The 26,089-nt window shown below is 50.7% G+C and overlaps 1 long non-coding RNA gene across 3 annotated transcripts in view; it reads left to right on the plus strand.

Moving 5' to 3' along the window:
* Positions 1–25,869, plus strand: part of LOC110344845 (uncharacterized) — a 44,262-nt gene extending 18,393 nt beyond the window's left edge. The window contains exons 1-2 of one of the 3 annotated variants that reach the window (XR_002387731.2): positions 11,429–17,627; positions 21,858–25,869. This is a non-coding gene — a long non-coding RNA (uncharacterized LOC110344845). Of the gene's footprint in view, positions 1–11,428; positions 17,628–18,010; positions 20,057–21,857 lie in introns of those variants that run through there. The other 2 variants (XR_002387733.2, XR_002387726.2) reach the window with 2 other exon arrangements.
* The last annotated feature ends 220 nt before the right edge of the window (positions 25,870–26,089 follow it).

Raw genomic sequence — 26,089 nt, forward strand, 5'->3', positions numbered from 1 at the left:
GATGGAGCCCAGGGCCTGGCCCATGCTAGGCAAGTGCTCTACCACTGAGCTATACCCCCAGCACCCTGCTCCCGCCTTCTTTTGGTACTGGGGGTTAAACCCAGGGTTTTCATACTGAGCTACACCCCCAGGCCTTAAAAATTTTTTAAAAAAATTTTGAGACAGGGTCTTGCTAAGTCATTAAGTTGCCCAGCCTGTGTTCGAACTTGCAATCCTCCTGCCTCAGCCTCCAGAGCGGCTGGGATTCCAGGCATGCACCATCATATCCAACAAGGACCTGACTTCATTTAACCTTATTTACTTCCTTAGATGGCTCATCTGTGAGCCATTTTAGGGCTTTGGGCTTCAATGTGTGATTTTGTTTGTTTGTTTGATAGTAGGAGGAACAAATATTCAGTCTATAACAGTGGAGGAGATGGACAAAGAAGGACATAATTACCCTAAGGAGTATGGATAAAAGTGTAAAAGCAAGCTGGAGAAAGTGTATTCTAACTTCAGGGTGGGGGGCATGCAACAGAGAAGTTTAACTGGCCGGGGATTTAGCTCAGTGGTTCCGGCGCCTGCCTCAAAAGTGCAAGGTCCCCAGTTCGATCTCCAGTACCAAAAAAATAACAGAGAAGCTTAACTGTGCTTATTGGTAATGCTTGATGAGAGAGGTCTTCATCGTGTTTTTCTTTGGAACTTTATGTACTAAGCATTTCATACTGTTTAGCAATACAGAAGACAAAAGCTCGACACAGTGTAGTGAGTGCTAACCAGGGACGAACCCAAGATGTCCCAGGAGTGAAAGCCCAGATTCCCAGGCACATCACTGGGAAAGGTTGCAGCTGAGGGTAGAAGTAACCAGGTGCAGGGCGGAGGACAGGGTTGAGTGGTCAGGAGCGTCAAGGCCAGAAGTTGGGCTCAAACATGTCGCTTCATCTCTGACTCGCTCAGTTTAGGGGTTCAGGGCTGGGAGGCCACACTTTCAGGAGTGATGGGGCCTCAGAGCCAGATTTCTGGCCTTTGTTACCTGCTCAGTGGGCAGGCCCCTCAGTCCGGGCCCTGAGATGTCTTTGATTTTGGCCACAGCTTTGAAATGAGATACTTCCTGCTGCTGGGGCATAGGAAAGAGATGGCTAGAAAGCATTTCTCTGGGGTGACTGTTCTCCAGTACCTGGCCATCTGTCCATCCATTATCCATCCGTCCATCCATCCAGCACCCACTTACCTACTCTGTGAGCTTTCCAACTAATGGAAAACAACACCTCCACATTTCTGTGGGGCTTCCGTGTTTTCCAGCACATTCTTGTGTCTGAGTTCATTCAGGGTCACCCTGTTTAATAGGTTTCCATTCTTGACCGAAGAAATGGAGACTTGAAAGAGAAGTGACCTTTGATTCCAAGCTAAGGGACTTTTCCCACTATGTCAAGCTGTCCTTGCTGACGCTGGGCAGGGGGGTGTGAAAGGCTCAGGCCTGGCTGCCCCCTCCCTGCCTGGGAAAGGTGCCCTCAGACATGGCCTATGTCACCCCACCCTGCTCTTTGAGAATGTGCACGCTCCTGTCCTTTGGGGAAGTCCTACCTGTGAGCAGAGGTTTCTGAAAACGAGCAGGGAGCAGGACCTGGAAGTTACCTTCACAGTCATGCAGTCAGTCCAGCTGATCACTTGGATGCTTGCAGGACAGAGGAAAATTAGCTTGCTGTAAACTCAGCCTCCTGCTACTGTAAGAAAGAATCGCAGCTCTCTGGGAGGCTGAGGCAGGAGGCTCACAAGTTCAAGCCCAGCCTGGGCAACTTAGTGAGTTAGTGAGACCCTGTCTGCTGGGGATGGAGCTCAGTGTAAAGGGCCTGGGCTCAAGGCAGGCAGGAAGGAAAGGGGTGAGTCTTGAGACACCCAGAGAAGATCCTCGAGATATCCTAAAGATAGGCCCAGGGGCCGGGCCAGAGCCCTGGAGGGTGCCGGCCTGCAGACTCTCAGCCCTGCCCGTCCTGCCCGGGAGCCCTGGTCCAAGTGGAGCTTTCTTGGCTGCACCCGATTGTCCAACAGCTTCCGGTCTCCAGCCTCTGTTTCTTCCACGTGGGAACCATCGGTCCCTGTGGAGCCCCGCAGACGGTGGGCATGGATTTCGGGGCCCCCCAAAGTGGAGAAATTTTAGGTCAACTTTGAACTGGCCTAGAATTTTGTGATCAAAAGATCTAAGAAGCAGCTCTTGGAATTTTAGCTCCCAGGTCCTTTTGCGGCGCTGTGAGGAATTACATCTGGAGGGAGACTGCGGTCTTGTAACATGGACTGCGGCCACTGGTGGGGAGGACAGCAGAGCGGGTCACCTTGGCACCTGTGCCACAGCCGCCTGGTGGTTTCCTGCTCTGGCTGGGACACGTGAGGGGAGGGAAACAATGGCTTTGCCTTGGCAGAAAGGCGCTTCCTGTTTTGCTGCTGCGATGCTCGGCACTGGGCACAGCCAGGGTGAGGCTTGGGTGTCTGTGTTTTTCAAGTTGCCAGGATCCGAAGAGGGGGTTGGGGCCGGGGGGTGGAGGGTCCTAGGGCAGGTAAAGGAGGAGCAAGGCAGCTGGTTATCTTTGCAAAACTGCTCAGCAACCCTTCCTGCCATTGTCTTTTGGGCACCCGGAGAGGATTCCTGCTGTCCCCAGCAGGTCCAAGCCAGAGCCCTTGTGTGTGGCTGAGGATCACCCCAGATCTCTGGCTGCCCCCTGCCCCCCGCCGGGAGAACCTTCCGCGGTGACCTTTATTTTTGTTCGGGAAGGGCGACAGGAAGTCTGGGCTGAAGTAACCTCACTGCCGCAGCAGGGATGGGAGTAATGGGATGGGTCTCCTGGCCAGGGGTGAGTTAGAAACCCAGGTGCCCATGGGCGGAGCTGTGCATCGAATAGCTCAGGTCGCACGTCTTGGGTCCTAGACAGCCCAGGTGTCTGTGCTGAGCCTTTGACCGCTGCTGCAGGCAGGGGTGCAGCCCTTCCTCCTCTGGCTCCCTTGGGGACCAGACCCCATGATCCTGGCTGTTCTCTGTGGCCTAACCTTTGGGGACCCCTCTCGACCTGGCCCATTTGACACTTGGGGTTTCCTTGTCTTGACTTCCTGGCTGTATCCTTGTTTTGCTTCAACCATTCTGGACCAACTTAGAGGTCTCCTCAAAGCACTTTCCTCCTCCTGGGGGTTTCCATGTGTTTTCCTTTCAAGCTAAGCTGCTCTGGTTCCTCTGCCCCTGTTGGATTTTAACTCGTCATTCAAGGCCCGGCGGAAACAGCACCTGGCATGTTCCTGCTGCCCAGTGCAGGGCTGAGTTAAACCAAAGCACGTGGCTATGGATCTGACCCCAAGGAGGCTCCACCTGGGGCTCAGGGAGGCTGGGCAGAGGATGGAGCTCTGCCTCTGCAAGATCAGTGTTGGCTTTGGGTCCCTGCCCTGGGGGCTTTCTGGTGGGATGAGCGGTCTCCTCCTGGCCTCAGGGAGTGAGCAGACTGACAGGCAGGTCACGGGCATCAAGGAGCTTCCAGATGGGGGAAGGACGGACGCTAACACTTCCCTGCTGAATTCCACCATTCCAGAGAGGAGGAAGGCCAGGCCCAGAGTCGTTAAGGACTTTCCCAGAGGAGTCACCTAGAAGTCCTCTCCTCTGTGCCCTGCACCACACTGGGTCAACTGGGAGCTCCATTCCGCAACCAGTGGACGCCCCAGGTCAAATCCTTCTGCTGCCCCCACCCCAGCAAGGGTGGCAGCTCAGGGGGCCCGGTGTCAGGGCAGTGCCACTTCTGAGCCAATCTACACCCGCGCTTCAATGGCTGGGGAGGAGGCCTGGGCCTGTGTCCTGGCTTCGAGGAGGCTGGGAGTTTGAGTTTTTGTTGTATCTATTTTATTTTACTTTTGGTACTGGGGAAAGAACTTAGGACCTCATGCTTGCGAGGCAGGTGCAGCACCACTGAGCTACATCCCCAGCCCGAGGATGACTCTTCTTAAGATGACAGCCATAAACACAACACATGCCCACTGTAGTGACTCACCCTAAATGTCACTTCAAGTGTTCATTTATATAGTCGAATACTTCCCTCTTTTCAAATCCCACTCCTTTCTTAAAATGTGGTTTTGAGCAAAAAATTTTTATGACATAATTTATGCAGGGTATCATTTACATATAGTAAAACCCACCCACTCTAGGGTACAGTTCTAGGTTTTCTTTTCAAGGAAACTCATGCAGTAGCTCCAGTTCTGCTGGTCTTCCATGCTCCACGAGAGAGTCCTGCCTCAGCCTCTCCCGTGGTCACTGAAATGGAATGAGACATATTGCCAGTGCTTTGCGGGGGAAAAGCCAAACCGAAGCCTACTAAATTTCTAGAACCTTCTCTGATTGGGCCCGTTGTTGTTCCAGAGCAGAAAGGGCAGAGGACAGAAGGCAGCTGTGTGTGACGCACAGGCCGAGAAGGGACAAAGAAATTGGTGGCTTCGTTTGTGGGCGGGAGCAGGGGGCTGGGGCTCAGCGAAAAGAACTCTGGTTTCCGAGTCGGTCTTGGCCTCAAGCAAATGTCCCGATGCTTACGATTAGTTTCACTGGTGGTAAAAATACAGCCCAGAGCAGTTCTAGTCTGAGGGAGCCTGCAGTGTGAGGGGCCATCACGTCAGCCAGGCACCTGGCCTGGGCAGCTTCTCGGCAGCGTGCGATCCCTTCCCTCTGTCTTTCTCTCGCTGCTTGACTCACCGAGCCCGTTCTGGGTTTTGGCATTTTGTAGATTTGTACAGCTGAGACATCCAAAAATAACCTTGAATTATGATGGGTTTGGTGCCGAGGCCCACTGGCAGGCACTTTTGTGTAAATAGCAGAAGTGAAAAGGGAAAAAAAAGCGATTTCATTTCTAGCGTTTGAAACAAAGAGGCCCCCTTGCCGGCCGGGGTGAGAGGGCAGAGCTGGGAAGGAGGGAAGGTCGGGTAGTTTTCTTTGTTGTTTTTGTTTTTGTTCTATGATGATGTGGGGGACTCTCCAGGGATATCACGGGGCACAGAGCAGGGCAGAAGGGGGTGGCAAATGCAGGGCCCGGAGGGAAATTTCACCCTGGCCCCGACGTCATAGGGCAGAAGTAGGGGGCCGGAAAGAGGGCTGAGTGGGGAACAGGGCTGGGCACCATCCCACCTTTCTGCTCCCCCTCTCAAGCACAGCAGGGATGGTTCCTCAATTCATTTCTCAGTGAGTCTCTAGAGAAAGGTCATCTTTGGGGACCGCGTGATTCCTGAAATGCTAGCACTGCAGAGGCAGGGTTTCAACGGTGTGTGTTTGTGGGTCCTGGGGACTCACGAAAAGAGAAGTCAGGGCCTGGCCAGCGTGGCCGTAGGCCCACACTGACGTCATGGGTTGTTATTATTTTGTGGTACCGGGGATCGAACTCCAGTCCTTGAGCTTGCGCAGCAGGCGGTGAAACCACTGAGCTAAATCCCCGGCCCGCGTTGTTATTATTTTTAACAAAGCCTCTTCCCTCTTCCCAGCTTAGTTTTTTTTTTTGTGTGTTGGGGATCGAATTCAGGACCTTGCCCTTTTGAGGCAGGCGCGGTGCCACTGAGCTAAATCATCGGCCACCAGCCTAATTTTTGACTGGTCCTCCAATCTACGTGTCTTGGTCACTTTCTTCACTGCTGGGATACGATACCTGACACCCACAACTCAAGGGCGGACAGGTTTCTTCTGGCTCACGTTTCAGCCCACTGTCTGCTGGCTCCGAGGCAGGATGATATGGCAGAGGGGCCTGGCAGAGGAGAGCGGCTTGCCTTGTGGAGGACAGGAAGCAGAGTGCTTCAAGAGAGGAGCCAGGGGATTTAGCTCAGTGGTTCTGCCACCTGCCTTGCAAGCGCAAGGACCCGAGTTCGATTCCCAGTATCAAAAAAACCCCAAAAACAAAAACAAGAGAGGAGCCAGGGTGGGAGATAAACCCTTCTGGGCCATGCCCACAGTGACCTGACGCCACCCGGACAGCCATCAGCTGTGAGGACCACAATCTGGTCACCTTCCAAAAGCTCTGCCTGGGATGTACAAGGCCTGGGGGGACATCTAGGTAGGAACATAACACTGTGCTTTCTTTGTAGGCTCAGCAAGAGGAAGTGAATCCCCCAGGGCCCAGGACTGGAAAGGCCTTCAGTGAGGCTGGCACTGGCCATTCTAGCAAGGTGGGCTCGGGACTGGAGACCTGGGGAATGCAGGCCAGCCTGACTTTTGCCCTGTGATACCCAATTCATCAATAAACACGGAGCATGCTTGGTGTGTGCCTTGGGCTTGCAGCCACCAAAGGTGTCCCGAGTGGTCTCCCATGGCCGTTACAGATGCCCAGGGGGTGGGAGGTTGAGCTGCGATAAGAGGCTGCTGCATAGAAGGAAGTGACTACAGAACTTCCTGACTACAGAGTTGACCTAGGTAGGGACCACCGGGAGGTGGAAGTGACACCCTCCCCATGTTGGAGGGTGTGGTGCCCTCCAGTCCCGGTCACCCGTCCCTAAGGCAGTGTTGAGTAAGGGCACGCTGAACTTCAGGATGGTTGGTGCTTTCTTCACAACATTTTCCCCCAGCCTTGTTAAATTTGACAAGTTCAGTCTCCAGTGCCAGCATTAATAAGCGATAGGTGATCTCAGGCTCTGGTGGGCGGGATGAGGATGGATTCAATTTTCCTAGAGAGCGATTTAGTAAACACTCAGGGGAAGTCTTAGCATTGGGTATCTTTTGAGCTAGTTCTATTATCTTCTTTTCTCCCAAGGGATTAATGGCTGGCTTTTCTTAAAGCTATTACTATTTTTTTGTTGTTTGGTACTGGGGATTGAACTCAGGGCCTTTCGGTTGGGAGGCAGGTGCAGTGCCACTGAGCTAAATCCCTGGCCCAGCTATTACTATTATTATAATGTTTTTTAAAAAATGGTAGCAAAAGTAGGGACAACATTCATATGGATTTAGGTAAATAAATTGTATTTTCTGTACATCTTAGCATACCATACAGTCCCCATTACCACTGATGGTAAATGAGTATTTATAAAAGAATCAAAGTGACGAAAAACCCAACAACAATATAGGAAAGAGTGTAATTCTAATTTTGGTGGAAAATGAAGTTCTCCCCATGGGAAGATGTTTGGGGAGGTACACACCTAGAGGTTTTGACCCTGTGACTTTGGATAATGGAATTTTAGGGGATTCTTTCTTTTATTTTTCTGGATTTTCTTAATTTCTACAATGAACATTCCTTAAATTTCGAACATGGAAAAACATTTTTAAGTATTTTGAGTCAATTCCCTAGGTAAGCTTCTCAGTCTTTAAATTTTGAAAATTGGGGTTGGGTATGTAGCTCAGTGGCGGTGTGCCTGCCCAGCAAGTGCAAGGTCCTAAGTTCAATTCCCAGTACCGGAAAAAAACCTTTTTTCTTGAAAACTGTAGGAACCAGATCAATATGTAGGGTGTGAGAGTCAGAAGAACAGTGAAAGAGACTTCTGGTGGGAGGCTCTCAAACCTGGCTCACTTTCAAATCACCTGTGGACCTGAGAGTTTTGTCACCTGAGTGACACCTGAGTCACCTGAGAGTTTTGAGACTCTACTGCCCCATCCAAGACCGACCAGTCAGCATTCCCTGTGGTAGCCCTCGGCCTCTGAGGGTTCCAAAGTGACATTGGTGGTGTGAACACACAGCCAAGTTTGGGAACCACTGCTTTAGAGCCTCACTGTCCAACCCAATAGCCACTACCCAGCCACGGCTACTCAAACTTCATTTAAATTAAGATTATGTAAAAAATTCAGTTCCTTGGTTGCGCTCACCACTTTTTAAGTACTCAACCACATCACATCGCCGGTGGCTACCATGGTGGATGGAGGAGATGAAGACCTAGCTTGACAGACACCAGGAAGTGGGGGCAGAAGCTGTCCTCCTTCCAGGAGGCCTCAGGCTCGAGAGAGACAAAGCCCCTCCTCTTGCCTGCTCCAGGGCTGCAGGACTGACCCGCGTGGCCATCCGTAGAAGTACTGTGTGCCTAGAAAGTTCTGCTTTCTGTCGCTTGCCCTGTCCTCCTCCTTGAGCTCGGGGGGTGTTTACATCGCATGTTTATTTTCAAAGGCTCCTCAGGCCCAGGTTCTCCCTAGCTGTGCAGCCCAGCCAGGCCTCAGCAAGCTGTTTACGTGGGATCCAAGGCTCATCAGCGGACAGCAGGCTGGGCCAAGTGTTTTCCTCGCTGCTGAGAAGCCGAGTGAGAGGAGCAGAATAACAAAAAGCCACTTCAAAACACCAGCCAAAGACACAAAGCAGAGACAACCAGAGGTTTCAGGTGCGCACTCACACACACGCCCCCGAAGCCTGCCGGGGAAGAAAAACAAGTCACGAGGGAGGCTCTTGCCTGCTGGTTTCGAGATCGTCGTGGTCGCTGACTTGAGCTGGGGCCTGTCCCTGCAGTTCTGAGAGGAGCCAGGAGCCCAGCTTGTGGGGGCTCAGAAACCTCACCTGCCTTCTGAGAACTTTGAGGCCTGGCCGGGGGGCAGTCCCTGGAAGGGAGGGGAGGGGCAGGGGAGGTGGGCTTTTCCAGCCCAAAGACTGGCACGGACTGGGAAGCTGAGTCTCACCCAGCCCCTGCTGCTCAGGAAGGTGGGGTTCTCTGAGTGCCACCCGTCAGGGAATCCAAAGACAGATAAGGCCGCCTGTGTCCACACATCTCCTCCTTTGGGACGAGGAAGAGCCCGATGGAGAACAGAAAGCCCGATGCCCCCATTACTACCCCATCTCCCATTCTCCGTAGAACGGTCAAATACAGGGGGCCTGGGCTCAGATCCCGAGCACCGTCACCAGCTGGCCATGTGGCCGTAGGCAGGTCCCTTTCCCCTTCAGACCTCGTGCCTGGACTGGCAAAAGGCCGTGTTGGTCTAGAATGGCTCTCAACCCCTGCTGCGTGTTGGGAGCATGACGAGCTCTAAGATGAGCCCCATCCTGGACGTCCTGGGGAGCTGCCTGGCATCTGGACGTTTAAAGGCACTGGCCAGGGTCTGGCGGTGCAGGGCAGATTGAGAACCCCTGTCTGCCCAGCGTGGTAAGATTGTGTCCACCTTGGCGGGTCTGACATAGGCTTTGCGATCCCAACAGGCTCGCAGGTGATGTCCGCGGCCCGCACTTCGAGCGGTTCCCTGGGTTTTCACTGTCGCTGTTTCTGGCGCTAGAAGCTGGATTCCAAGGTTTTGTCTGGTTTGGTTCTTGCTTTGGGAACCGGCAGTAGTTTCTGCCAACCACGCTATCATCATCATCTTCGTCTGTAGGTTTGATCTTTCCCACAGGAATCGTTTCTGATCCTCTCATCGCTCGAACTCTGTCTAGCGATATGAACAAAGCAGGGAGCTTCCTGCTGGCACAAAGAAAGACCAGGCCAGGCTGGGTGAGAGCTCAAGGCGGGCAGAGGCCGCTTTTCGCTGAGGATCGGAAGGATCCATGTGGCTGAAAACAGTTCACGAGCACCGCTCCAGTGTCTGCCAGCCATGGTCTCGTGGGCCCTCACCACGCCCCGTGGGCAAGGGCTGGGGAGGCCCCAGTTTACTTGGAGGTTGTAGATTCACACTCCCCAGCCCCCTGGCTGCCCATCCCGGCCCAGGTCTCTGCTGCCCCTGTCTTTCTCCACTCGAACCATCTCTTCCCCAGGGGCAGGCGGTGGTCCAGCTTCTGGTAGGTTTGACCCTTCCTGGGAGGGAGCACATCTCAGACAGGGCTACACAGGGCTGCTGCCCGGGGCTGCCAAGATGGGGCACCTGCTAAACTTCTCGGGCTCCACTGGGCCCTTGGCTGAAATGGCAGCCAACAGGCAGCCCAGTAGTTCTTCCAAGCTGGCCTTACATCTTCACTGTTGGGACTTAGCTGGGCCTTCCCCCTGGGCTCCTGGGCCCACTCATACCATGTCTCCTGAGAAGGCTGTCCCTCCTGGGGTGAGGGCTGGGGCCCGGCTGGGCCTTTGTCCCTGGGGTGACGTCAGATGGAAGCTGCCCCTGGAGCCCTAAGTAAGCTGCTTCCCTCTCCTCATCAGGGTCAGAGCTTTTGATTGTGGGGGACGCGGGTGGGCTTGGCAGAGGAGAAGCTCGGAGTGAAGGCCTGACGGTGGCCCCAGAAGGCGCTCAGCAATGCGGACTCCCCAGCTCTATCTCTAGGTGTGGCTATGATTTGCCTGAACTCTCAGCAAATCAATGGCAGCACTGAGACCAGGGCTATCCCCCCACGTCCCCACAGAGCCTGAGACCCGTGGTGCTATCATTGGCTTCTGTCTCCTTCTTGATCACAGTTAGTGTGAACCTGTCCACCTTTCTGATGAGCAGCTCCCCATGGGCAGAGCCCTCCTCACCCCAGCTGACATCCTGGGAGCTCAGCGGGGTGAGGGCAGTTGAACTCAGTGACTGAATCTGACTTGGGGGACTTTGCCATGAATAGCATGAGGTGACCCTACCTTAGCCTCCCACTCAACACAGTCCCAGAGACTCGGCTCCCGTTGTACCTCTGAATTTTGGAGCAGTATCTGGCTGTCTCTGTCACTTGACATCCATGGTTTGCTTATTTATGTGGGGAGGGGCAGCATGGCATCTTCCTCCTAAGAGTGGTCTGTGGATTTATAAACCTTGTTTAAATCCCAGTTCCACTCTTTCCAGCCACGTGACCTTGGGCAACCCCTCTGAGCCTCAGTTTCCTTATCTGTAAAATGGGTCTAGCAATAATCCCAGCCTCAGGGATAAGAGGAATAAGAGACAAGAATAAGAGGACAGGGCATGCATGCAGAGGGATTAGTGCCTTCTAGCTATTGTCAAAACCCAATGTTTTGTTCCCACCTTTCTGATGGTTGCCTCACCTGTGAACCGGAGGAAATAATATATAACCTTGGTGGATTGTTATGACAACCAAATACGCAATGTATATGAAAGTGCTTTGTAAACTCTTCAGGTTGAGGTGTGAAGTGTGACTGCCCCCAAGATCACACAATTGGAAAAAAGTGGTGGCTGTCTTGGAACAACCACACCCTCCCTCAGTGCACATACACACTCCTGCAGTGCAGTTACACACGCATTCCCACATAGATGCATTCACATGTGTAATATACACCCATGCACATGCATGTGGGCACACACATACGTGCACACGTGTACACACAGACACACGCACCCACACTTGTGTAAATATACACATGCATATGCATGCAGGCACCACTAGCTTCATGACCAGCGCCTGCATCAGGAAGCCTCTGAGTGGCCTGATCCCTACTGGTGTTCCAGGGAAGTCCTCCATCCTTGTCTCAGCAGCCTCCCGTGAGCCCTCCCTACCATCAGGGCTAGCAGACGTGGAGTAGACCAAGCTGAAGGACACGTGGACTTTGGCTTCTAGAAGCCCCATGGGGAGTAGGGCGAGTACAAGTTACTTCAAAGGGTGCTGAATGGACCAAGAGCGAGTGACGGAGGAGGCTGGAAGGGAGGGAGGTTCGGGGTATGGGGAGGTTCCGGGGCTGGGCTGGCATGGAGCTGTCTTTGAGGGATGGGCAGTGTCTTAGTTTGCTCAGGCAGCCATAACAGTGACTGAAATGTCAGAAGGTTATTTCCTCTTGGTTCTGGAGGTTGAAGTCCAAGCTCGAGGTGCAGGCAGCATGGGTTACTCTGAAGGCCTTCTCCTCAGCTTGCTCATCGAGGTCGCCTCATGTGGTTGATGTTGTTTGGGTCCCAATCCCCTCTTCTTAGGAAGACGCCAGTCGTAGTGCATTAGAGTCGCCCATATGACCTCATTTTACCTTAACGAACCCCTCATCATCCCTATTCCCCAAATCTCATATTATGAGGGTTAGGACTTCAGCATATGAATGAGAGGGTCACAATTCAGCCTATAACAGGTAGGAAGTCTTCACATTTGTTCGGTGACAAAAACATTTATTGTGAGATGCCAAAAAGCACAAACAGGCAAATACAAACTACTTTGAGATGACCCTATCTGTCCAACCTTTTAAAAAAAAGAATATATAAGCATTCTGAGAGGCTGAGGCAGGAGGATTGCAAGTTTGAGCACTGCTTGGGCAACTTGACAACTTAGTGAGACCCTGCCCTAAAATAAAAAAATAAAAAGGGATGGGGATATAGCTCAGTGTGAAGACCCTGGGTCTAATCCTCAGTACAGAAAAAAAAAAAAAAGAATGTATATCTTAAAAGTGAATTCATACTTACAGCACCTGGAGTCCTGTAAGCTACTATTTTCATGTAACAATGTGTCATGAACTTTTCTCCTGGTTATTAAATATTCTCCCACAGCATCGGTTGTAATGGGTACAGAGCAGTCAATCATAGGGGTGTGCTGAATGCATTTAACCAGTGGATGGTGGGCTTTTGATTCACCAAGACTGAGGAGAAGCAGTAGTGAAGGCTATGAACACCAACAGCACAGTGGTTCTAGTTCAGCAAAGTAGAACTAATTGCGAGTTCTCAGAATCAGATGGTCACACTCAGAAGAATGTGGATTTTATGGGAGTGTGGGGAGTAGACTATGCACGCCAGGGTGCTGCTACTTCTGAGAAGTCCTGAAATGTTCCAAGAACGAGCTGTCCCATAATTCACATATGACTAATTAGAGTCTCAGGCGAATCCTACAGTACTGCTGAAATGTCAGTGTTTACCTCCACAGAGTGAGTCTGAAATTGACCAACACTCTGTAATTGACCAGCTGCTTTCTTATTAGTCACTTCCAGCGATCGGTAATTATCACTTTCTGTCCCTCACTCCCCTCTTTCCGTCACCACTGTTTATCCCTGATGAGAAATCTTTGGTGAACTCGATACGGAGGGGAATAAATGTAACTCTCAACCTGCTAGATGTCAGATTTGCTGAGTTTGTGCTCTCCAAAACTGAAGAATGAACTCTAAGAAACAACGAAAGTTAAGAGTAGGAAAACTTTATTGAGAGAGATAGAGAACGCTCCCGAGAGACAGGAGGGGACCTGAAAGTGGGCTGTCAGTGAGCTTCCTTCTCAAGGAAGTTTTATAGAGCAAAATTAGGAGGTGCGTATAATGTGGGTCAAGGCTATGATCAACCAGTGAGACTACAAATATAACTGCTCAGGTAATATTGATCTAATGGGGAAGCAAGTCACGTTGCACGTGTACATGGAAAGAACAAGACCTTTTTAGGAGGAGCTGGATCAAGAGGTCCTGGTCACCCACCTGTATGAATGATGTCTATCTAGACTTTATTGGACCAGGTGATACTAATCATAGTATATTTCTTATCCTTTGGGCAGGTGAGCAGGCTTGGCCATCCCATCTTTATCTTGAGGCCTGGGTTTTAATGATGTGCCCACAGTGATAATATGTTCTCATCCTCTGCACTGACTCCCTCGAGGGCCTAGTCCTGTCTGACTGCCTATATTTCTACCTAACTCAGCTGTCTATAATATTCCTCCCTCCGAAGAGGTACCCTTAACTGCCATAGGGGGCAAGAGCCAATGACTGTTCTGGCCACTTCTGGCTGAAGGGGGTCGTAGCTGTGATTGGCAGTCAGAGATTCTCTTCAGAGGGTCTATCTAGGGGCCCTCGATAAACACCGGCTGTTCTCGTCTTGGGTAGGTTTTTAGCTTTGAGTCTGGAGGAGACAGGGTTAAAGAAATAGTTAAGTATGCATGGGGCAAACAGTAAGATCAACAAGACTATTATGAATACAACCAACAAATGTTTCTACCAGAAAGAGTTAGTAATAGTCTCACAAAGAGGGTAAGGAGAAGGTCCAGGGAATTTCAGAATCTGACATGGCCCTCATCTGTCATTTACTATCTTGAACAGCCATTGAGATATTAGCAGAAGGATCAGGAATGCACACACAATATTTAGCTTTTACAATTCTACAAGTGACCTCTTGTGCTGCTGTTAGAATGTCTAATACCATTTGATTTTGGAGGATGACTTGCCTCATTAATTTTACTGCTTCATTTAGGAGAGAGAGGCCAGTTGAGGTGTCATTTAAAACCCATGGAATATAGTTAGTCAAGGCCTTGATGTGTTGCATGGCATCGTCTAATCTTAGGGAAGGGACAAAGATAGAGGCCAAATGTTCATACCAGTGAAACACACTCCTAGACCACTGATGTCGTGGATGGGGTAAGTTTTCAGGCTGGTTGATATTTTTGACACTCCTGTCTTGTAACACGCAAGTCCCAGCAGGTACCTCTCTCTCTATCTAGAGATAGCCAGGGCCACAGACTGGTTCCACAGGACCAATGAGTGCCACTGGGGGCTTCCCATCTAATTCTGGGGCAATGAAACCAGTCTGTTGTAGACCAGTCTTTGACCTGTAAGTTATGGTGTATATACACTGCTCGGGGGTGTCCATCCCAAGTGTTTAGTAGTTAGGCCAATGAGAATGAGTGATTTTTTGTTCTCAACACAAGGGGATCTTTCTACTAAGTTGTCCTAGGGTTGGAGTTAACCACATATAATTATCTTTGAGACATATTTGCACCAGGGAAGCTCTTAGTGTTCTTTTTATTCCACTTTTCCTTTCCCATACTTTAGGATTTATTTCTATCTCCACTATGGGGAGGCAGATCCTACCTAACCTAGGTGGATGTATTTAAGCAACATATGCTATCTCTCCCCAGGAGGGAACTGGACTTTCAGCCATAATTAAAAAAGAATGGGTGACGAGAAAGCAATCCCAGTTATAGCCCAAGGCTTGTGAGGAATAGTGAGTTACCCCCTCTACAGGGACTCTTTTCACTGGCATATGGTGGCTGGAAGGAAGGCCATGGTTAAAGAGAAGGACTGAGAGACATGCACCAGTGTCCAGCAATAGGCTGGTTTCTTCTCCCTCCATAGTCATGATTATCCGGTGCTCCTCTGTGGAGATGACAGTCTGGCCCGAGGGAGAAGGCAGAGAGTGCCTAGGGCCATTCAGTGTTGTTGGACCAGCTGGTAAGATGGGATCAGGCCAGACTGTCCCAGTGAAACCTGTCCTCCAAGTCTGAAGAATGGCTGCCAGCCTATTGCCTTTTAACGGGAAGTTGGAGTCCTGGGAATTATTCATAGACATGTATATTTCCTAAGCATAAACTAGATTTCATAAAAGGCCCATTTTATAGCATTTTCTAAATTTACATTTTGGTTCTCATCAAAGTCTACTGGGGGACGCTGTAACATTACTGTTCCCAGCACTGTTGTCTAAGATAAGACAACAAACCACAACAGTCAAAACAAGTCAAGCAAGTCAAGCAAGGAGCACCAATAAATTCAGCAACTAGTAAGCTCAAATGCACCATATACAAAACAGAAACACAAGATCTTGCCTGCAAAAGAAAAATGTCCATCAAAGAAACATCATAATCTTCCCATGTTCTCAACTTAAATTTACTATCATGTTGACAAAAAACAATTCAAGGCATAAGCAATTGACGAACAAGGCTGACAATTTCTGACTTCCTAAACGAGTCACAATCCAGAATCCATGAAATAAAAGCAAACTCTTACCTCCTTCCAATTATCTCACATGGGGTTCCATATTGATAGGGAAAATAAATATAACTCCCAACCTGCTAGATGTCAGATATGCTGAGTTTGTGTTCCCCGAAATTGAAGCATGAATTCTAAGGAACAATGGAGGTTAAGTATAGGAAAACTTTTTTAAAAAGTTTATTTACTTATTGGTTTTTGAGACAAGATCTCACTATGTAGTCCATGCTAGCCTTGAACTCACTCTGTAGCCCAGGCTGGTCTCGAACCCAGGGTAATCCTACCTCAACCTCCTGAGTGCTAGGATTACAGGCATGTGGCACCACATCCAGCAAGAAAACTGAGAGACAGGAGGGGACCCCAAAAGTGGGCTGTCAGAACTTCCTTCTCAAAGGAAGTTTTATAGAGCAAAATCACGAGGTGGGTATAACGTGGGTCAAGGCTATGATTAACCAATAAGATTACAAGTATAGCCCTTAGGTAATATTGATCCAGTGGGGAAGGTCACATAGCAAGTGCACATGGAAAGAACAAGATCTTTGTTTTTTATTTTTTTGGGTACTGGGGATCGAACTTGGGTCCTTGCACTTTTGAGGCAGGTGGTGGAACCACTGAGCTAAATTCCCTGCTCAAGACCTTTTTAGGAAGAGATGAATCAGGAGGACCTAGTCACTTACATGGGTGACTGATGTCTGTCTAGACTTTATTGGACCAGGGAATACTAATTATAGTATATTGCTTATCCCTTGGTCAGGCGAGCAGGCCTGGCCATCCCATCTTTATCTTGAGGCCTGGCCTTTAATGATGTGCCCAGCCACAGTGATAATATGTTCTCATCCTCTGCACGGACTCCCGCGAGGGCCTGGTCCTGTCTGACTGCCTATAATATTTCTCCCTAACTCAGCCGTCTATAATAAACTGAAACCAAGAGGCATGTTTCTCAGGGTAGACATAGAAGGATGCAAGGGAGAAAGAAGTTCAAGTTGGACTAGGAGGGCTTTGCTGGGAAGACAGGAGGCAGAGAGAGTGGGGAGCTCAGAATGTCCACGGGCCACTCCATGGGAAGAACATGCTTAGCCCTGTTCATTTCAATAGCGGACCTTTTCACGCCATGTTTATAAAGCCAGCGATGCCTTAGGTTTCATTTGCTCCCTTGTGCAAAGCAGGCAAGAAAGAGCAATGACCCTTGTGATTTGATAGAAAAAGCCCATGACAGCTTAGGGCTGCAGAGCCATCAGCTGCAGTGTGATTTCCCAGACAACCCATCCTCCAGGGAGAAAGCCAGGCACAAATACAGGTACGGGAGTGGGACGTTCTTTTCACAGGACTCAGCAACTGTTTCTAAAGTCTTAGGAGTCTTACCAGGCCCTTTTGTGAACCGAATGCAAATAGGGACAGATTTATTCTAACCAAGGCCAGCTGGGAGTGGGATGAACACTCACAGAAGTCCACACTTCTTGCCCAGAAGACAAAGATGTAGATGGGCTGAAACTTTCCAACCTAACATTTGATCAGATCTGATTCTCTGAACTGTTTGCTTTCTTTCTGATGTCAAGTGGTACTTGTCCCTCCTCAGCTGCAGGTCGAGTTGATGAGGAGGCAGGCAAGTTCATCAGGCGGCATTCTAAGGAAAATAGCAGCCCTGCTGAGCTCATTTCAGGGCGCGAACAGAAGGGGGCCGAGAAGGATGTTACTTATTAACTGTGAAACACAGACTGTGGAGCCGGTTTTTGTTTGGCAACAACACATCCTTTGAATTCCCAGTGATTGCGGAACTGTAAGGCTTTCTTCTGGCGGGATTATTCTGACCCCTCTCCCTCCTTCCTGCGCTGTGGGTGTGAAGAGGGATATGTAAATGACTGGTGCTTTCAAGAGCCATCAGCCCTTCCACTTTAGCCTGTAGGAGAAGCTAATTCAGGAAGGATGCGATTCATTTCCAGCCTTTGACAAGTCCATGTCATGAAAACCCAATTATGATCTTTTGCTGTAGGAAAAGATTTATTATGAATTTGCAACAATGTACCACATGACCACTTTAAATAGACAGTTTCCCGTGTGCATTTTATATCTTCTTCTTCTTCTTTTTTTTTCAAAGGACTGAGCGGTCACTGAGATGATCCCTGTGTGCCTGGCTGTGCTGGAAACCTCACCAGCCAGGTCTCCTGCGCTGTGAGTGGGCCCTGCTCCACCAAGTGAGTTTTTCGGAACTCTCCTGGTGACAGTGTCACACCACCCAGGAAAAGGGACAATGTGGCCTAAGAGCAGTGCCCACTCTCCGGAAGCCTTTCCTCCTGCAGGGCGGGCCACACCCCTGATAGATGCTTGTGACCCAGGGGTTTGTAGACTCCAGGTACCCAGAGGAGCCAGGGAGAACCTGAGCAGGAAACCGTGGACGATCACACTCCAGAGGCCAGTGCTGGCCAGTGCCTAGGGCCAGGGTGGTTGTCAGGACATTCCTGCGTCACCCAATTACTGAACCTGACTCCGTTTAAGTCACTTTAATTAAAATAGGAGGCCCAGTTCCACCCAATGGCAGGTGGAAGCCGCTGTCAGGTGACCCAGAGTAGGACTTGAGGACCCAGGGCAAAAGTGCCACCTCTCGAATGGGCCACTGATGACTGAAATGGCTCTCGCCTACCATTCTTGCCAAAGGATGCAGATTCTTTTGCAAGGAGGGCCATCGCTAGAGCCTTAAGTTTTAGAGCAGGGAGCCCTGGGGTGTCCCTGAGAAGTGTGTATGTGACACAAGAGCATGCCTCAGTTTCCACTCCATGTAACCCCCGAGGGTGAGGGGTTTGCGTGTTGTCCAGCTGATGTGTGCCTGGCACCTGGACTGGAGCCTGGCACCTCATGGGGTCAGAAAATACTTGTGGACCCGTGGCCGGAGGTGCCCAGTTGACCTAGTCCTTCCCAGGACGGGGAGGCAATCAGTGCACGTCGAGCGCTCTCCCCTCCGCTTTGTCTCTCTGTGTGTGCGCCAGCCTTGCTCCCCCTGGGGACTGGCGTCACTGCCAGTGTGCAGATATTTGTTATCATTCTCTGTGAACCTAGGGACTCTTCCCAGCGCTTGGGGACATCGTGGATGCTGACATAGCAGGGCCTATGCTGGGACTTTGAGTCCCTTCTCTTTGCTCCACTGAATTCCTTGGTCCGGCTTCCCTGGGAACCGTGCCATTGCAATGCCAGCACAGCCCCAAGGACTGAGAGGATGTCTTCAACAGGGCTGCCTGAACATAGCTCGCTCCCATCCTCCGCCCCATCCCCGCCCTGAGACTGGAGGCCTCCGGGTCCCTTCCAGCAGCACAGTCTGTCCTGAACCACTGATTCTCTCTGACCTTGAGCAGTGACCTTCAGAACCTGGGTTTGTGGTGCCTGCCAGGAGACACTTTTAAAATGAAACTAGATGCCAGGGATTTAGCTCAGTGGTTCCAGCGCCTGCCTCGCAAGTGCAAGGACCCGAGTTCAATCCCCGGTACCAAAAAAAAAAAAAAAAAATGAAACTAGAGGGCCGGGGATGTAGCTCAGTGGCACCATGCCTGCCTTGCAGGCGCAAGGTCCGAGTTCGATCCCCCACACCACAAAAAACAAAAAAAGCAACTAGAAGAACGTTTTGGTCCTTTTACCCATCAGCTGTTAATCTGTAGGATTTTCCCCTTCCCAGGGTTAAGAGAGAGAAGAGGAAGTGAAAACAGAAGGGGAGAATTTTCTTACAGCACCTCTTGCTTTGTAGACAACAACCAAACATTCCCTTGGGGTTGGAGGGCGCTGCGTACTTTTTTGTAGCTTGTTCCCATCCATGAGCCACTCTCAGGCTCCCCCAGCTCCCCGAGGTGGGAATTCTGAGCGGCCTGGTCTCCCTCATTGGCACACGGGGCGCTCCTGGGGCTGCAGGCCAGGCCGGGGCTGGATGGGCTGCTTTGGGGGAAGGGAACCCGGGGAAGCTGAGCAGAGCTTTTCCATGCCTGGCGCAGAAAGCTCTGCGAAGTCCGGGATGCGAGCCGGTCTCTTCTTGGGGAGCCCTTTGGGTACAGAAGGTCTGTGTCCCCTTCTGCTGGTCTCTCTGAACACGAGCTCCTGGGGCTCCTCCACCCCAAAGCCTGAGTCCTGGTGACAGCATCTGCTGCCAAGACACTGCGGCCTCCCGCAGTCCTGCAGGCCTGGCCCTGGCCTTCCTGTCGCCCTAACAGACTTCACTGGCGATCAGGACGGGCACGGCCCATGGGGAAGGGGAGAATCCGAAAGCAGCTGGGATGGAGGGAGCCCTGCTGCCCAGAAGCTGCAGGCCCTGGTGCAGACACTGACCTCTGTGCTCTGGAAACAACAGTTCGTGCTGGGCCAGGGCCAGGGCCAGGGTCAGCACGTCTGGAATGGGCAGTCCCAGGAGCCAAGTCACATTCACCAAAGCTCTGAGAGGGATCGAGGCGTGGCCCTGTGGAACTGCAAACAAGGCAGGCGGGGCCAGCTGGGGAAGGGACCTCACAGGAGCCTCCCTGCCTGCTGAGGGTTGGGGCTTGCTCAAGGGCAGGGCCATGTGGGAGGCCAGCAGGGCTGGAAATGAGCACTGGGGGATCATGTGCCTGAGGCCTCTCTTTAAGACACCCCAAGATAGGATCGCAGAGCTGTGAGTCCCCCAACACCGGCCCTCCCACCTTTCCTGCTCATCTTGGCTCCTTCTCTGCTTCCACGGCCCTCGCCTCTGAGTTTGCCCCATCAGCCACCAGAAGTCCTGGCTGGAGGCGAGTAAGGAATCGGATGGACCCAGGAGGTGGCCTCTGTCTGCCCTTCTTTGCCCAGGAAGAGGCTGGGGAGATGGCTGGGCAGGAGTGGCCGTGGCAGATTCCCAGGGAGGCAGGGAGGGCTGGGGTCTCTCTGGGGTCCAGACTGTGGGCTCCGAGAGCACCTAGCCTGGTCCCCACAGGACGATGGACCAGCAAGGGAAGGAGGGAGGGACGGAAATCTGTGTGAACTGGGCCGTGCCACGGAGCAGATTTATCCAGCCTGCAGAGGGTTGTGGTTTTCAGGGTGGACAGAGCTGCTGGCCAGGGTAGCCCAGCTCTTCTGTCTTTCTGGGGGATGAAGGAAGGGGTGTGAAGGATGTGGCCACCTTTGAGGAGGAGCCTGTATGACCTCAGAACTGTGCTTCACATGGCGACAGCCCCCGTCCAGTGAGGATCCGACAACTCTACCAAGTTCCTCCCAGTTAATGAGTGTGCACTTTGCTCTCCTTGATCGAGGCCCAGCCTTCTCCCGGGAGAGGCCTGGGGTGCTGGGATGGGCACTGGGTGGGGATTGAGTGTCTTATGGTTTCATCAGCATTCAGGAGTTTTGGAATGGGACGAGCAGGAAGCAGCTGTTGCTCTTACACGTCCACAGGCAACCTTGAGAGCCACGCAGGGGTCCGTGCAGCTGTGGGGCCTGGGGGAGCGTGGGGGTGGCCGCCTCCACTGGCACCGGGCAGCCTGGGATCCCAGAGCTGGGGGCTGGGCAGCTGTCAACCTCCCCTGGTGGCCTCTCCTGGTCCTTAGCGATCCGTGCACACCTGGGGTGTTGGGAGAAGCCGCACTGGGCCCAGCTTCTTGTCGAACCAGCCTCCGTCTCCCGCTCTGACGGCAGCCTGGGTCTGTCAGCCCCCAAGCGTCTCCTCTTGGAAGGACACCAGCCTCCTCTGACATCGCCAGCCTGCCTGGAGGCGGCCTGGCTGATCTGGCATTCTTAGGGTGGTGGATTCACTCCTGGCCTGGGTGTTTCCGATGCCACCGCTGGCACCAGGAGGGACAAAGTCATTAAGCCCTTGAGAGGAAAGGAGAATTCATTCCTGGGCACACTTTTTTTACTTCCATTTCTTTCTGGGTAACTTCAAATGTGTTAATCCAGGAGTGGTGTTCTTTTTTTTTTTTTTTTCTTTTTCCTTTTCCTGTTGTAACAGGTGTAATGTATAGCAGTAGGTTTTTATTTTTATTTATTTATTTATTTGGTACCGGGGATCGAACTTAGAAGTAGGTTTTTAAAAAAATTTTTTTTTTTTGGTACCAGGGATCAAATTTGGGTCCATGCGCTTGCACAGCAGGTGGCGAAACCACTGAGCTAAATCCCCAGCCCATTAAAAAAATATTTTTATTTTTATTTTTATTTTCTGGTACTGGGGATCGAACTTGGGACCTTGTGCTTGTACGGCAGGCACCGGAACCACTGAGCTAAATCCCCGCCCTAAAAAAATATTTTTAAAGACACATCATCGTACATATGCAGTTGTTTAAAAAACTGTATTTTTCATTAGAATCGTGTACATGTGAACACCAGAGATGTGAATCCTTATTGATTATAAAAATGATCTAATTATATTAAACCTGGTTTTGAAGAGACAGGAAGAGATTACTCATGATCTTACCACACTGAATCCTCTTTCTTTCTCCCCTTCCCAGTTCTTGGCCGATGCAGATTGATAGAACATTTGCTTTTTGACGAAGCCCAGCCTGGCAGCTAGAGTTTGCATGGCCCTGAGATACTGCATAATCTTTCTCATCATCATCAATGTGCAAAGTACTTCGGTATCATCACCTACCTGACTTCCTGTGGCTGGAAGCCTCACTTCTGTGTTCACGACTCAAAGCTAGCTATTCGCCAGTCTGCCTGGGCTGTCAGACCCGGGGGCAGCAGAGAATGGGGACTGGCTTTGGAGGAGGGAGAGGTACTCTAGCCTGCCCTCAACCTGGCTCTGGAGCTGAGCCCTGCAAAAGGTACCCATAAAAAAGAGCCACCTCCATCTTTCAGTGGTTAAGGGGCATTTGGGGGACATGTTTGTGCGAAGCATTTCACAGGTGCACTTACCCACTGGGCTGTAGAGATAGCTCCTCTACCAGGTGGCAGGCCTGGGCCATGCCTTATTGGATCTTGTGTTGTTGGGGCCGAGGACAGTCCTTGGCATATTAAAGGTACTCAGTAGTTGTTTGTAAGAAGGATTCATGCCTCACAAGAAATCTGTGACTGGCCAGGCTCTTTCCCCAGCCCAGGCAGCAGATTTGGACACATTGTTGTTTCAGGGATTTAGCAGCCCACCTCGATTTAGTAAGGTGTACGAGTTGGACTTGTCCCCGTGTGCTTGGGACTTACTCCGGTGGCTGCAGGGGTTGGATAGCTTCAGCGGTCAACATCCCCGTTCAGTCCCAGGTAAATGGGGACAGGGTTCTGTCATAGCCGCTCACCCAGTTCTTGTCATGCTCCTGTAGAGGGCGCTGGAGGTAAAGCACAGAAAGCAGAGGCCAGCGGACTGAGCCCTTCCGGGTGGAGATGTGTCCCATCCCAGGGGCACAGGCACCATCAGACTCCAGGTTCTGTTTCCTGTCACGGTTCTTAGCACCCCCACGAGGGACACCTGGCAGGGAACCAGTGCTGTTGGAGGACAGGGCTGACCGTGTCAGAGAAGCTTGATGCTTGCACCTCTTATTTCTGACCTCGAGAAAGCAAACTGTGTCAATAAACCGTGATGTGTCTCGGGCTGCCGTGCTTGCAGAGGTGACCTCGCCAGGAGCCGTGACAATCAGACCGGGGCAGGAACAGTGGGTACAGAAGTCTCACGCAGAGCAGAAAGCTGTGGGAACGTAGGAGAGGGCCAAGGGGGTCTGAGCTGACAGCAGTAAAGCCGGGACCCAGCCAGCTCCGGGTTCGAGGAGCTCTGCATCCCCTCTTTTTCAGAAGTGAGGCCGCTTCTTTCCCTGAGTCTAGGACAGCTCTCAGATGAGAGTCTTATGACCGCTCCAAGAGGAGGCCAGAAAGTCCTTCCTGTCCCTGCCATTTCTCTGATCACTTCTACCTAAGAAAGTCCATATCCCAAGACCCCATAATTGGGGGGTCACATATCCTGGGCCCCACCAACACATCCCACCTCGGGCACTGGCCTGGCAGAAGCACAGGAGTCAGTACCGGCTCCGGGAGCGCAGATTTCCCGGGCCCGCACGCAACGCCCATGAGTGGCCGCCTGGTGCGTGCAGCTGCCCGGGGCTCGGCTGGGCTGCAGAGGCGTTAGGACAGAGGCTCTCGCGGCCCACTCTATGTTGTTAAACCAGACTTGAGGCAACAACTGCATTTCCTCAGGTGTGTGTGGGCACTGTTTTGTAAGGATGCCCGGCTGGGGATTGAAAAGCAGAGGTGCTGCTCACTCCTCGGGACACTGTTAGTGTGGCTGTGTGCGCCTGCACCCATGTCTGGAAAATGACTTAGTTAGGGTCCCCGTCTTTCTTCCTGTATGATGAAGAGAAGTTACTGGCTTCAAAGCCTTTCACCCTCTTAGAAAATCACTTGAAGAACTGCAGGGATAGGAGAAAAGCGTCGGTGCTCGGAGGGAGCTGCGGAGGAGAGGCAGCGCTGTGGCTCCCAGTCTGAGCTCTCACCCCGCAGTGGGGTGCCATCACCCGTAGAGCCCCAGCAGGCAGACCCAGGTGGGATGCTGTCTCCATCCTAAGTTCATCGTGTAGTTCTGGACCAGTTATTTAACCTCCCTGAACCAATGGTGATGATATTCATGACATCCTCCTGAGATCCAGGTGGGTGAAGGGAGAGAACAGGTAAGGTCTTTAGTCTAGACCTGGCCTTTGCAGGGTTTCAGCCTCTATGTGTGTTGAGGGAGTGAGTTACTTCCTGTTCTTAACTTCAAGTTCCCTCTTCTGTTAATCCACTGTTGTTTAGCTGGAATGATGCTGGAGTAGATGAAGTTATGGCTTTCATTGGTTGCATGAAACGTGATCAAAATACAGTGTGAATGATTAAATTTTAAGAAATTTATTACAGTAAAGGACATGTTGCCATGAGTCCCCCTCAATACTCCCCCGTCACTTTGAACACACATATGCCATTGTTCTTGCCACTTTCTTTTTGTTTTTTTGGTACCAGGGATCGAACTCGGGTCCTTGCGCTTGTGCAGCAGGTGGTGAAACCACTGAGCTAAATCCCCGGCCCTTTCTTTCCACTTTCTGAAGGAGTTCTGGAGTCCTCTTTCGTGAGTGTCATTACGAGTTGTGATAAAAACAACTATGGTGAATGCTGATGCCAAGTGCCATTCAAGTATGGAAAAGCAGGCTCATATAAACATTACAGCGTGTCCTCATCCACTTTAGTCACCAGGTATGGCACCGTGCAACTTCGGGCTCTTCTCCAAAGTCTAAATGATCATGAAAAGAAAAGTTTTGAATCAATTCAGGGCATGGGGGCAGCCACGACAGTGCAAGTAAAGACATTCCTGAAAGAGGACTTTCAGAACTGCTGCAGAAAGCAGCAAGAGCGATGGATAAGTGTGTTGGAAGTGAGGGGAAGGATTCTGAGGGAGATTCATGGCAGTGCACTCTTTACTTTAACACATTTTAAAAAATGTAGTAATCACCATATTTTAAAAATCAAATCTCATATTTAGAGACACTCAATGAATAGGTTTAGATGTTTTGCAAGTTTTCACAGGTATCCAACTTTGAACTGTCTTCACCCTCCTCCTCATTATCTACAACGAAGACCAACGGGCTGACCGCGAGGCGCCTGGCAAGAGACAAAGCACCCTGCACATGTTCTCATTTTCTTCTCACATCCACTCCAGGAAACGGATACTGCAGTAATTTTTTCCCTCTTGCGCAGATGAGAAAACTAAAAACTGAACTTGAACCACAAACTGTACTAAAACCTGTTCTCAACCTCAACTCTTTACTGCTTCTCTTCACGTGACTGATTTCATCCTTCACAGGTTGGATCTTACTAGTTTCGCTTCTGGAGGACTCAGCAATCTCCGGGTCCTGGGTTCTGGTTTCAAGTTGTCCGCAAACACTGCCAAGGACAAGATGACTGGTGGTGCCACCATGTGTTTCTGAAAATAAGAAAGAACTGAAAAATAATCAGCCTTGAAAGCTAGAGATAAAAAATGCCATGGCTGGGCATTTAGCTCAGTGGTTCTGCTGCCTGCCTTGTAACCACAAGGTCCCGAGTTCGATCCCTGGTACCCCCCCACCAAAAGAAAGCCAGCCCCAGGAAAACAGGCTGTCCACATGCTGAAGATTAAATCTAGACCCACATCTCTCACCGTGCACTAAACTAAAATGGAAATGGATCAAAGATCTAAATATAAAGACAGAAACAATCTGCTGGAAGAGAGGTTAGGTGGAACTCTTGAAGACATTGGCGTAGGAAAAGACTTTGTGAACAAAACCCTGATTGCACGGGAGCTATCACAAAGAATCAACAACTGGGATCTCAGCATATTAAAAAGCTTCTGCACAGCAAAAGAAATCACTAAGAGGGTAAAGAGACAACCCACAGAATGGGAAAAATTTTTTTACTGGCTACTCCTCAGACATAGGACTAATATCTAGAATATATAAAAAACTAAAAACTAAAAACAAAAACAAAAATCAGACCCCCCCAAACTTGAAGACCCAATTCAAAAATGGGCATCTGAAATGAACAGTCATTTCTCAGATGTAGAAGTACAAACAGGAGATAAATATATGAAAAAATGCTTGACATCACTGGTCATTTGAGAAATACAAATTAAAACAACACTGAGATTCCATCTCACTCCAGAAAGAATGGCTATCATCCAGAAATCAGCCAATAACAAATGCCGGCGGGGGTGTGGGGAAAAAGGAACCCTTCTCCACTGTTGGTGGGAGTATAAACT

The sequence above is a fragment of the Heterocephalus glaber genome, unplaced genomic scaffold (genome assembly GCF_053883595.1).
Source record: "Heterocephalus glaber isolate CG9 unplaced genomic scaffold, H.glaber_assembly_v1.0 deba00001773, whole genome shotgun sequence".
Lineage (NCBI taxonomy): Eukaryota > Metazoa > Chordata > Mammalia > Rodentia > Bathyergidae > Heterocephalus > Heterocephalus glaber.